This window comes from Cajanus cajan, chromosome 4 (assembly GCF_000230855.2).
Source record: "Cajanus cajan strain Asha chromosome 4, NIPB_CcT2T_4, whole genome shotgun sequence".
NCBI classification, from domain to species: Eukaryota; Viridiplantae; Streptophyta; class Magnoliopsida; order Fabales; family Fabaceae; genus Cajanus; species Cajanus cajan.
This window is the reverse complement of record NC_138520.1, coordinates 5,047,346-5,059,699: the sequence shown is the minus strand read 5'-3', so window position 1 is coordinate 5,059,699 and position 12,354 is coordinate 5,047,346.

The following is a 12,354-nucleotide window of genomic DNA, read 5'->3' as shown; positions in this document are numbered from 1 at the left end:
TAACATTTGTGATTTTTTTAAGGTTTAAATATGTTTTTAAACCTTCAAAGTATCAAATTAAAAGAAGTATCAAATAGTTTTCAAATTCTTCAAAAATTTGCATACTTGATCTATGCATTTTAAATTTTAAATTCAACAGTTGGATCGTTGAAATTTGATGTAGAACATGAGTTATTGAACGGAGTAAGTCTAGGTAGACTTACTCCTAAAATAAATGAACCATTCCTCATATATATATATATATATATATATATATATATATATTAAGACCATAATATATGTCTTCTTCCACTATAATAATTTGAGAGGCAATAAAAAATTGTAGAAATGAGACTTAATGATATTGTGGAACCCTTAAAAGACAACTCAGTGTTGACTTTGTTTTGAAATGCTCGAATTTTACTTTCTCTCTCACATAACTCTTTTCCTCACTCACAAAGAGAATTTTCCAACCTTGAATGTGATTCTCTACCAATAGTCTATTTATAGACACCTTGTAATGATTGCTTATAGTTAACTTTTAACTTCAAATTACGCATACTTCCTTCATTTACAATTTTTAGTTTCTTTCCAACTATATTCCTTTTCTTATATGATTACTACCCTATCACCTTGTAACACTTATGTCAGTTTATCACAAAGACTTGTAGAAGGATTTCTTTTATGGTTTCATATTTCTATTTTGAGGTTTAAGGTGTGAGTTTTTCCTTCTCTTCCTCCTAAAACCTTTCTTCCCCCTATGTTACTGGCCATCAATCATGAGAAATTATGAGTAGTTTCTTTGCATATAGGGATCAAAGTGTGTGGAGCTTCTTCTTTCCCTTTTCTTCTTGGAAGATTTTGGTTCTCTTAAGAGGTAAGGGAAGCTTGCTCTTAACATCTTGTTGCTTGCAAGTTTGTGAGTGATTTGGACCAAGATGGAATGTTGATGGTTGCATGTACTATTTTGAGTTGATTTTAAGTTAATTGTGGTGTACATGTGTTGGTTTTTGTGTTGCATGTGGTTGGAGTTGCTGATTTTCAAATGTATTTGACAAACATCGGGTGTTGCATTGTCCGGGAATTGATATCGCGTTGGGCACGCCTTTAAGACATTATGTGTGACTCCAAAGAGGAGTTTTTGTATCACTCACGCGATGCATAGGATCTATGGCACTAAATATGGGGAGAGAGCTGTCTCAAGTTAGAATTATGTCAGGCATAGGATGAATGGTTCTGGATATGAGAAGAGAGACTCGTCACTGTCTGGCTTCACATTAGGTGCTAATGAATGTGACATAGGGAGTGAGTCAAGCAGAGGTTCTCTACCTAATTAGAGTTGGACATGGGTTTCACTACGCTAGACACGAGAGAGTGGGGGCACTCTTTACCTCAATCAAGCAGGTGCAAGTGGTACGACACTGAGCGTGAATGAGATAGAGAACTTTCTATCTCGATGGTGTTGGACACCATTTGAGTAGTTCTAGATGCAACCTACATGTTATATACTTATTGTTGTATGATTAACTGTTGATGAATATTGATGACCATGATGTATGTATGATGATATATAATGATGTATACCTTTGTTGTAAGTTGATAGATTAATTGATGATGTTAAGATGTAAGTTGTATGTTGTATGGCTACTAAGTTGTGAAGCTATGGACATATGATTGAGATACATGTCTTAATTAAGATCCATAAATGTTAGAGGTGAAGTATGTTATTTTAAAGTTGGTTTTCCTTATAGGGTCTATGTGGTTTAATATAGAGGTAGTCAAACCATATCATAGTTGAATGACTAACCGAGTAAAGTACAAAGTTAGAAACCTGGTCTCTAACTTAGTATTTGAGGGTTGTGGTATTTGGAGGGTGGTTAATGAACTAATCCCATAGGTGACTTAGTGTTGCAAGCTAATGTTGTGGTAGATGCATACCCAAACTGTTTTACCTTAACATAATATTATACTCCATACTTTAAGTGGCAAAACTTGATAAATCAAATTAAGTTGTCTATACCTGACTCTCTTTGAGACCTAACACTATATTATACTAGACTTGGCTGAGATTGGTCTAACGCTATGATTTGGTAGGGTTAAACCATTTAAATTGCTTACCTTTGTTGTAAGAGATTTCCTCAGTTGACATGTGTGACAGTGCATTAGTTGTTAATATTTGTATGTTGAGATGTTGATTATAATAAAGTTGATAAATGTTAAGCAAACTATTAAGTTGTGAGTTGTGTTAGTCTTTATATATGCTTTTATTACCTTTATCGTATGGTTATATATTGTTTCCTTCATAAGCTTTATCCTTCTTTTCCTTGTGGTTGGGACTGCGATAAGGGAGGAATGCACTTGTAGTGTAGTGGGGGTAAGTGCCCCCACTACCATTTAATACATACATATTTTTTATCCAAACAATAATATATTTAAAAATAAAAGTTATATTTTTTAATAAAATAAATATATATTTAAATTATCGTATGTATAAAATATAAATTCAGAGGAGATGTTCATTTATTTGATGTTTGTCAAACTTTCAAAGAAAATTAATTCTTATATGTGAGAATACTCCTTAATAACAAATCAATTTTTTAAAAAGTTTAATTATAATATATATATATATATATATATATATATATATATATATATATATATATATATATATGTGTGTGTGTATATATATATATGTATATATATGTATATATATATATATATATATATATATATTAATTCTCACATATATAATGTAATATATTAAAAAAATTAATTTTTGATAAAATAAAATTTACGATATACATGTTTACCTTTTGTGCTTTTTATTTATTGTATACATTGATTAAAAAAATAAAAATAAAAATTATGGAAAGATTTATGTTTTATTTAGAATTTTTATTATAAAATATATTTTAAAATAAATTATCATCTAAAACTTTATATTAGATCATATTAAAAACATGTTTATATCATAAATAAATTAAATTAAATTTTTATAAAATTTAACATATTTATTTGTATATTTTTATTAGTGTTAAATTATTATAATGTAGGTCTTTAAGGTTATAGTTCTAACCAAACATTTAAAAAATATTTATGACAGATAAATAAGTCATACTTAGAATATGTATTTTTAAATAAAGTTAGATTCAAACTTATTAAATTATAATATAATCTAGTCTGACTTAATTTATTTTCATCTTTAATTGTAATCGTATATATAAAAGTTTGTAAGAAAATAATTATGATATATATATATATATATATACACACACTTTTAAAAACTATATGTAAAATTTTTAATACTACAAATATAGGAATGAGTATTGCCCCACTATCTAAAGTTTCTAGATTCATCATTGACTGCGATGACTATACTTAATATGCGAGGAAGGCAAGATTTGGTGGTTAGTTGATGTGATGGTAGCGAGTCACACTAGAGGTAACTTGTTTTATATGACTCTTCTAGTATAATCATATTTTGGACTCCTCGATCAACCGTCTAGAGAATCTTTTGTATTAGTTTAGACTCTGATATATATAGTTTATGTACTAGATTTATATATTTTGTGTATATTCCATAAAAATTAATTTATACATGTTTTATCTTCTATTTTAATGTTAATTTTCAATAATAAATGTGGTCGTTACACATCTCATATACTAGCCGATTGTGGTGTACTTTATTATCAACACATTTTTTCTTTTTAGCATATAAGGTCCTGCACATTTCATATGCATTCATCCACCTACACACATATATATAATAAAATTTACTTAATTACACTTACTTCATTCTTATCTTAATATGTATTCCACGTACGATCTCTCTCTCTAAATAATTTAAAAAATTAATTAATTAGAGCTAACATTTCACTTAATCATAAAATTCTGATTTTTTATGATTAAATTAAGATTTTTATTAAATCAATGTATTATTATTTTAAACAATTATAATTAAAAGATTAAAAATTAGATTTTTATTTCTTTATTTATTCTTCTTATTTAAATTTATTATTAAGAAGTGCTAACATGAAAAAAAAAATATTTATTACTAAGAAAATATAACCGGAAAATGTGTTATATATATACATTAGGATATTATGTTCTTTTATAATTCTATAATTAATATAATATTTTAATATACAAAAATTTAAATAAAAATAATATTATTTATTTTCGTAAATATAACAGAAAATTTAGGATGTTCAATTACCGGTTTAACATATTATTGGTGTCTTGCTTAATAATATTGAGAGTATATTTCCGTTATACTATTTTTTTAAAATAAAAAATTTATAATTCTAAGATTATCAATTGATAATGTAATATTTATTATTTATTCATAATACAGAGTGTTTATGTAATAAATTAAATTAATCTGTTTTTTTTTTGGTTGAAGTTATTAGACAGAATCACAGAATTACAAAATAAAAATATATTAAAATAATTTCAATAAATACCATACTGTATTTTGCCTGCATAGTCTCTCTGTCCACATACATTGAACGTAGCAAAGTGTTTCCCCAGCAACAACCTTCTAGAATGCTGCTAAAGACAATTAGCGATTTTTTTTTACATATTTATCAAAAGTCTAAAAGACCCTTCCTTAAACAAGCTCAAGTTCCATAGATATATAGTTAAGTAGATTGGTTCGTTTATTTTCTGTTTCAATTTTAATTTTAAACTAAAATATGTTAAGAACGTGCTTTTTTTTTATCATTAGAATTTTAATAACGAAAATTCTAACTTAATGGTGCATGTGTTTGAATCATAACTAAAAATTGAAACAAATTATCCAACTGATTAGAATACTAAATTAATAGGTTAGAGATCGAATTATTGGACTAATTAAATGATATAATTTGATATTTATTAATTACTTAATTATATATATATAGATAAAAGTACAAAAATTAAATATGTAATAATAATAATAGTATTACTAATATAAAAATAATTTATACTAATAATTAATATACTATATATATTATATTTGGTAGAAAAGTACACAGAAATTTAAGTGGCATAGTTGTAATGCAGGATTAATGTAAATGCATGATTCTGGATTCTACTCTTAGTTGGGAGGGGAATGGGGATGTGTTGGGGAGTAACTGAGTAAGTAACATGTCAGGAGCTTTAGAATTGGTCCAACTGGGATTTGCTTGGTATTATACGGGTTGTTAGTATGTCTCATGCGATAAATGACTTAGATCGGTTACATATTCAGTTTCCAACTGGACCGGTTCCAGTTCAGTTTCAAAACTATGGTTTGAATGATAAATTTTTCAAATTTAAATTATTTTTATTACAATTTTTTATCATTATTTTAATATTTTTATATATATTAATTTTAAATTTTTATTATAGTTGTAATAATTTGATTTTGATTAGGGATAAAATTAATTTTAAAATTTATAAAATAAATATTAATTAATTTTAAATATTTAATAACTCTTAAAAATAATATTAGATGATATTTAATCATTTTTAAAATATTTAATAATTAAAAAATTATTGATATTTTTTATGTTGATTTTGAAAAAGAAGTAAAGGAGAAAAAAAGAAGATAAAATAGAAAGATAGAAAGAGAGAGGGAGATAAAAGAGAGAAAGAAGAAAGAAAATAGTTAAAAATTAGAGAGGAAAAAAAAAAGAAATAAAGAGAGAGAAAAAAAAGGAGAGATAGAGAGAATAGCGGAGAAAATTATGGGATAGTTTAGAAAATCTAATATAACTTAATCTTATTACACCCTTATTTACAAATTACTACTTTAATGGAATGTTGAGGAGTAAAGAAATGTGAACTGTCCAGATACATTGAACGTAACAAAGCATCTTCCTTACGGAAACTTTCTAGAATGTTGCTAAAATCAAATAGCATTTTTTTTTCCTAAGAAATTAGGGGGCACTTCACATCATTAGTTGGCAAGGGGATCCTTTTCTAGGATCATCCAGATAGGTCACTCTACTTAATAACTAAACTATTACACAATAAAAATAAACATTCACAACTAATATATGATTTTTATGTAATAATTATCAGGTCATTTATGCATTCTATGCATGTATAGGACAAAATATAATATTAAAGATTATAAATTACTTTACAGGGTTATATACATGCTTTATATACATATACAATTTATATTAAATATCTGATTATATATAAAATAAACTTTACTTGTCGGTCAAATGTTTAATCATAACAATCACTAAGATTAGTTTAGTGGTTGAGTGAGAAGGGGTTGTGGTAGTTAGAAGCATGAAGACCTAGGTTCAATCTTTATTGCGACCAATTTTGTAATCTTTCCTATCTTTACTAATAAAAAAAATGTTTAATCACAAGCAACAACACAAAAGAGTCATAATCACTGACATAACTTGCTACCAACCATTCAAGAAAACATGCTAATTTAATCATACTCAGAAAACACGCTAATTTACTCTCATATTAAGTATAATCATTGTTCCAACCACAAGGAAAAGAAAAGGTAAACCTATGAAATAATTCTAATATGTGTAATAACAAAAAGTAGTAACCAGTAACATAAACAACTTAAACAACAATAATCATTTAAATAACGCGACTTCAACTTATCACCAAATTATCACATTTTTAACAACTTTACCATTCAACATCACCAACATAGACAACAATAAATAATTAATGTGTCGTTATACTTATAAACTACATAAACCTTTATAGCAAAGGTGAACAGTTTATAGCAAAAGTGAATAATTTATTTCACCTTGCAAGTCCCACATTTCATAAGAGATAGGACAATCAAGAAAAATAAAGAAAAAAACTCAAGTCCTACATCAACTATAGATAAAACAATTCAAGAGTATATAAATAAAAACAACTCTCATCTTATAAGTTCACATTTATTAGGAGATAAGATAAGATAATTAAAATAATAAAGAAAAAACTAAAGTCTCATATTGATTTAAATAAATTAATTATATACTACTAAAAATTTATTTTGTTATAGTGAAATAAACTTGAGTTTCCATAAACAACTAGAAGTCTAAAATCAATGAGTTAATTTTTCCTGGTTTAATTTAAATTGAAGATTAAAATATGTTTGTTTGAAACAAATAAAAATAAAATAAAAGTTTTCGTATTCTTTTTTTATTTTTTGCAATCCACGTTCTTTCTGTAAAAAAATAAATAATGATCAGTCATCATAGATTGATAATATGGTTATTTTTACGGTACTTTAGGGTGAATTTTAAAGTGAGGGACTTGAAAAAGTCTCCTATTCGCGAGAGATTTTTTTTTTAATCATTAGATGTATTATCAAAGTAATATAAATATTAATTCAAAGCGTGTGGTTCAGCGGTAGGGGTTGATTCACGCTTAAGCAAGGTCAGGGGTTCGTATTCTGTCTTGTGTATGCAGCCGCGTTAAATCTTGGGGTCAGCTATCCCACCCTTTGAGGTGCCTCCAACCTAGCGAGGAGATTAGTCACTGTGGTGGATACTCCAGGGACGAACCAAAGAAAAAAAAAAGTAATATAAATATTTAGAAAATATTACGTTTCCTTTTCATTTAAGGCAAAAGCTAGTTTATAACTTTATAAAGCTTTTGAATTTCACTTTCTTTATTAATGCATTGAGTTTTTTTTTTTCATGAAGGATATCTTTTAATTAGTGTAAGACAATTATTTTTTTTATAAAAAAAAAACTACATATCATTTATCTTTTCCAATAAAATATTCTCCTCACTTTAAGCTTTAACCCTTGAAAAACACATGATGGATTTATTATGCAATGTAAATTATTAAAAACTCATCAGATGGTATGGATTTTCTCTCCTCTACTAAATTTAATTTAACCTTTTTTATTATAATTTTTTTTATGAGAATCAAATATAATATCAAAATGATTTATTATATTCACGCATATTACTAGATTAATTGAGTTATACCATTTGGATTTTATAATCCAACATTATTTGAATATGTTTCTCTAAAAATATTTAAAAATAAAAAATAAAAAATAAAAATACATTTTTTTATAAGTTAAAATCAGTTTATACATGAATTAAAACAAAAATTTGGATAAATTAATAAGAGAAATTTTTTATAAATTAGTTTATGCAAAGTTAATTTTAATTTATTTATTTTTCTCTTCTAAAAATATCTGTTAAAAATTTTATCCACATAGACTTCTAATATTACACCTTTATTTAAAAATTATAATGTTGAGAGCCCATTAATGTATAAATAAATGCATACAAATCTAAATTAAATATAATAATTAATTAATTTTTTATCCATAATAATTATTTGATTAACTATGATTTGTTAGTTTTTTTTTCCAACTTATCTTATGATTTTCTTAGATCATTCCGGCCTTTTCGTACTTAAACGCAATTGAATTAAACTCGTACACTATTATAATATTTTTAATTAAAAATTCAAATTCAAATTCAAAAGCCAAATATTTATTTCATCAAAATTTAGAGTCAAATAAAGAATTAACATAACCCATGACCTATCTTAGGGGTGTGCAAAAAATCAAAATTGATCCGAACCGATCCATACTGATCCGATCCATATTAAAAAATCCGATCCATTTTGAAAAAAAATCCGAACCGAACCACTTTATAAAACCGGTTCAGCTATTCGATCCATTTTTACAAGGTGGATCGGTTCGGTTCGGTTTGGTTTTTTAAAAAAACGATCTATATATGAGTAAAAGGTGAATAATTGCACCGCACCGAACCGATTCAATTTCAAAAAAACTGATCCATATTTTAAAAAAACCAAACCGATCCATTTTATAAAAAATGGATCAGTTAACCGATCCACTTTTATAAAACGGTTCGGATCGGTTTGGATCGATTTTTTAAAAAAACCGATCCATGAACACCCCTATCTATCCTAGTCTCTCTTGCGAATAGTCAAATATCGCCATCTCTAGTTGGTTGCTGTGTAGCATTTGCATCCTATTTTCTAATAACAAAAGATTAAAAAATTATTTTTTAGCAATTAAAAATGAGAATATTATGTTTCAACATAATATATATCGAAACAGCGTAGATCCAAAAAAAAAAAAGTTATAATATAATAAAATGCATATTATGTCTCACCAAACCTAGCGTGGTTGGAAGGTGGGGACTCAAAACTCACCTACTCCTTTGCTTTGAAAATAAGATTCCCACTGAAGAATGAAGAGTGAACACGAGTTTAGTCATCATCTATGTCACATTTAAGCCCAACACAACAAATAGGTTAACACTTTCTTTTCACGCATAGAAATATATATATATATATATATATATATATATATATATATATATATATATATATATATATATATATATATATATATATATATATATATATGAAGCAAATGGAATTGAAGTTGGCTTTTCTTCACTTTGTTATTTAGACAGGGAGAAAAATAAATATAAACATTTTTTTTTCACAACTAAATAAATAGTTTTCTCATTTTCTCTCTAATTGACCATTCTACATTTAGTTTTTCTCAAGCTAAACAAGTGATGCAATAAATATATATATATATATATATATATATATATAAGTTTTTTTGATTTAATTTTAATACGACGTTTTATAAAATCAGGTATAGTTTTTCTAAAAGAAATTGCATCCGAAAATTATATCAAAATAAATAAAAATTAAATTAATTTAAATTAAACGAAAGTATTTTGAAATATATGTAAAACAAAATTTAAAAATGATTTGTAAATTTCACTCTTAAAATTAACAACAATAAAACAATCAACCCTTATTTCACTGGGAAAAAATATTAATAAATCTCACATTTTGTGAGTGTAATAATAACAAAATTAGAACTTATGGGTAAACTACTCAAATTAATTCAACGGAAAAATTGAAAAACTATTTCTTTAGAATGAATTAACCTCATGGTGTAACTAATTTAAGTCATTTTTTTAATTGCTGTGAAAAAAGTCCTTCTTTTTTTTAATTAATCGCGCAATTACATTGTTGTCAATTGTCATAGCTGCAGTATGCAAATGTGTTAATCTCGTGATCTAACTAACTTAAAGTTTTCTTTAAAATAAAAAAAAAAACAAAAAAAAAACTTGCAGTTACATTGCTATCTTAGCTAGGACATGTAAATGGGCTTAAGTATGTAGGTTGATGGAAGAAGTTCACTATTAACACATTTAACGAGTCTATTTTTTTTTTAAAAAAATTCATAATTATAGAAAAAATTAAGTTCAATTTGTAAAGCCTATAATTTATTTTTAAAAATCCTACAGACAAATCTATTTAAGAGAATTTGTTTTTATCTTTATGAGAAAATTTCAATAATAAATGATTTTAGTATTTTATTAATAAATAAGTATAATAATAAGTATTAAATTTAATATATTACACTTTTATTATTTTAATATGTTTTAAATTTTTTTATGCATAAACAAGTTTGAAATGTTAATATTTTAATGTTTTAGTTTACATGTGTAATCATTTGTATGTTAAGATTTTCATAATTTTTTTTTAGATTATTTGATGTTTACATTTATATATATATATATATATATATATATATATATATTGTATTTCTCTATCATATATTCTTGGCATGAATAAAGAAAGAAAAAAAATATTTTTAAATTTTTTTATTAAGTTTACGAGCTTGTCTATTTAATCATGAGCTTTGTGTGATGAATATGGATCATGAAAAAGATCATTTACTTCACAAGTTAAGTTTATCCGACCCATTAAAAATGTAAGTTTCGTAGACTAAGTATTAATTAGGCTGAACTAGCATGTATATCCACCTCTAATAGTTTTTACGGTCCACATGATTATCGGTAAGAGAAATATTAATAACATACTTTCAAATAAATTATTTTTAACACACTTTTTATTGTTAACATTTATCAAAATTTATAAAATCATGAGATTTTTTTTTATTACATAGGGTATAAAATCTACCCAACCTCTTAATTCTAATAAATTTGAGAGGGAATGTGTGTCAATGAAGAGTGTGAGTGATAGGGACTGCTGGAAGAAAATAGAACTACACTAGGTTAACGCTAAGAAATTCTCATTCCATGCCATGAAAGATCATGATCAGAGGTTTTAATACAGCAAAAAGAAACAAAGCAATCCAGTACCTACACGTGTAGGGTACTGCTTATTTAAAGTTAAAAACATAACCCAATTACAATTGGGCTGTCACACATAATCTACTAACTTCATGGGTCTTTTAGTAGCACGTTTAGGCCTATGCTCCGTAAGGCCTGGTGGTATTGTATCATTACTGGCCCGGTCAAAATGGACCTTGTCCTCAAGGTCAGTGGACGCACTAGGGAAGCCACGGATCGATGCTGACGTGGGAGCACGAGAGGGCCTTGTGCTTTCTCTCAACGGTGGAGATGAAACCGGAATTGGAAGTGGCATGTCAAGAGACACGCGTACAGCTGGTTGAGTGGGAGAAGTGGGCACGTGCATAGTGGGAGATAACTCCAAGCCCTCGGAAACTAAAATATCTTCCGCATTGTAAATATTGGGCGTGGGATTTGAAGGATCAGCAGTGGAAACAGGGGGGCATCCCTCGGCAGTAGCTTGGTTCGTCACCATGACGGGTAGAGGCCGAAAATGCTGAGTGGGATCATTGCCATGGTAGGGCCGCAACAAGGACACGTGAAAGACAGGATGAATGCACGAAGACTCTGGTAGGAGGAGTTCGTAGGCCACGGGGCCGATACGACGATGAATCCGGAAGGGTCCAAAATAGCGTTTGGACAACTTTTGAGAAACACGGCGGTGAAGTGATGATTGACGATACAGTTGGAGTTTCAACAACACCCAGTCTCCAACAGCAAAGGTATGATCGAGTCTCTTTAAATCCGCATATGTTTTCATGCATTGACGAGTGCGGGAAAGCTGTGCTTTGACTTGTGCTAAAACTGCTCGATGGTTTTGTAGGATCAATTGTACTGATGTCGGGGTAGATGCTTGGGGAATCACATCAATGGGCGAAGGAGGAGGACGACCATATAATGCATGAAACGGAGTCGTGCCGATACTGGAGTGAAAAGATGTATTATACCAATATTCTGCCAGATGAAGATATGGGTACCATGCTCGAGGGTAGTCACTCGCAAAACACCGAAGATAAGCCTCCAAACAACGGTTAAGAACCTCAGATTGACCATCGGTTTCAGGATGGTAAGCTGAACTAAAAGCTAAAGTAGTGCCTTGAAGTCGAAAAATCTCTCGCCAGAAGGAGCTCACAAATAGGGGATCACGATCTGACACAATGGATTTAGGGAATCCATGAAGTTTGAAGACATCAATCATGAAACGACGAGCCAATTGAGGTGCAGTAAACTTTGCTGGGAGAGCCAAGAAATAACCATATTTGG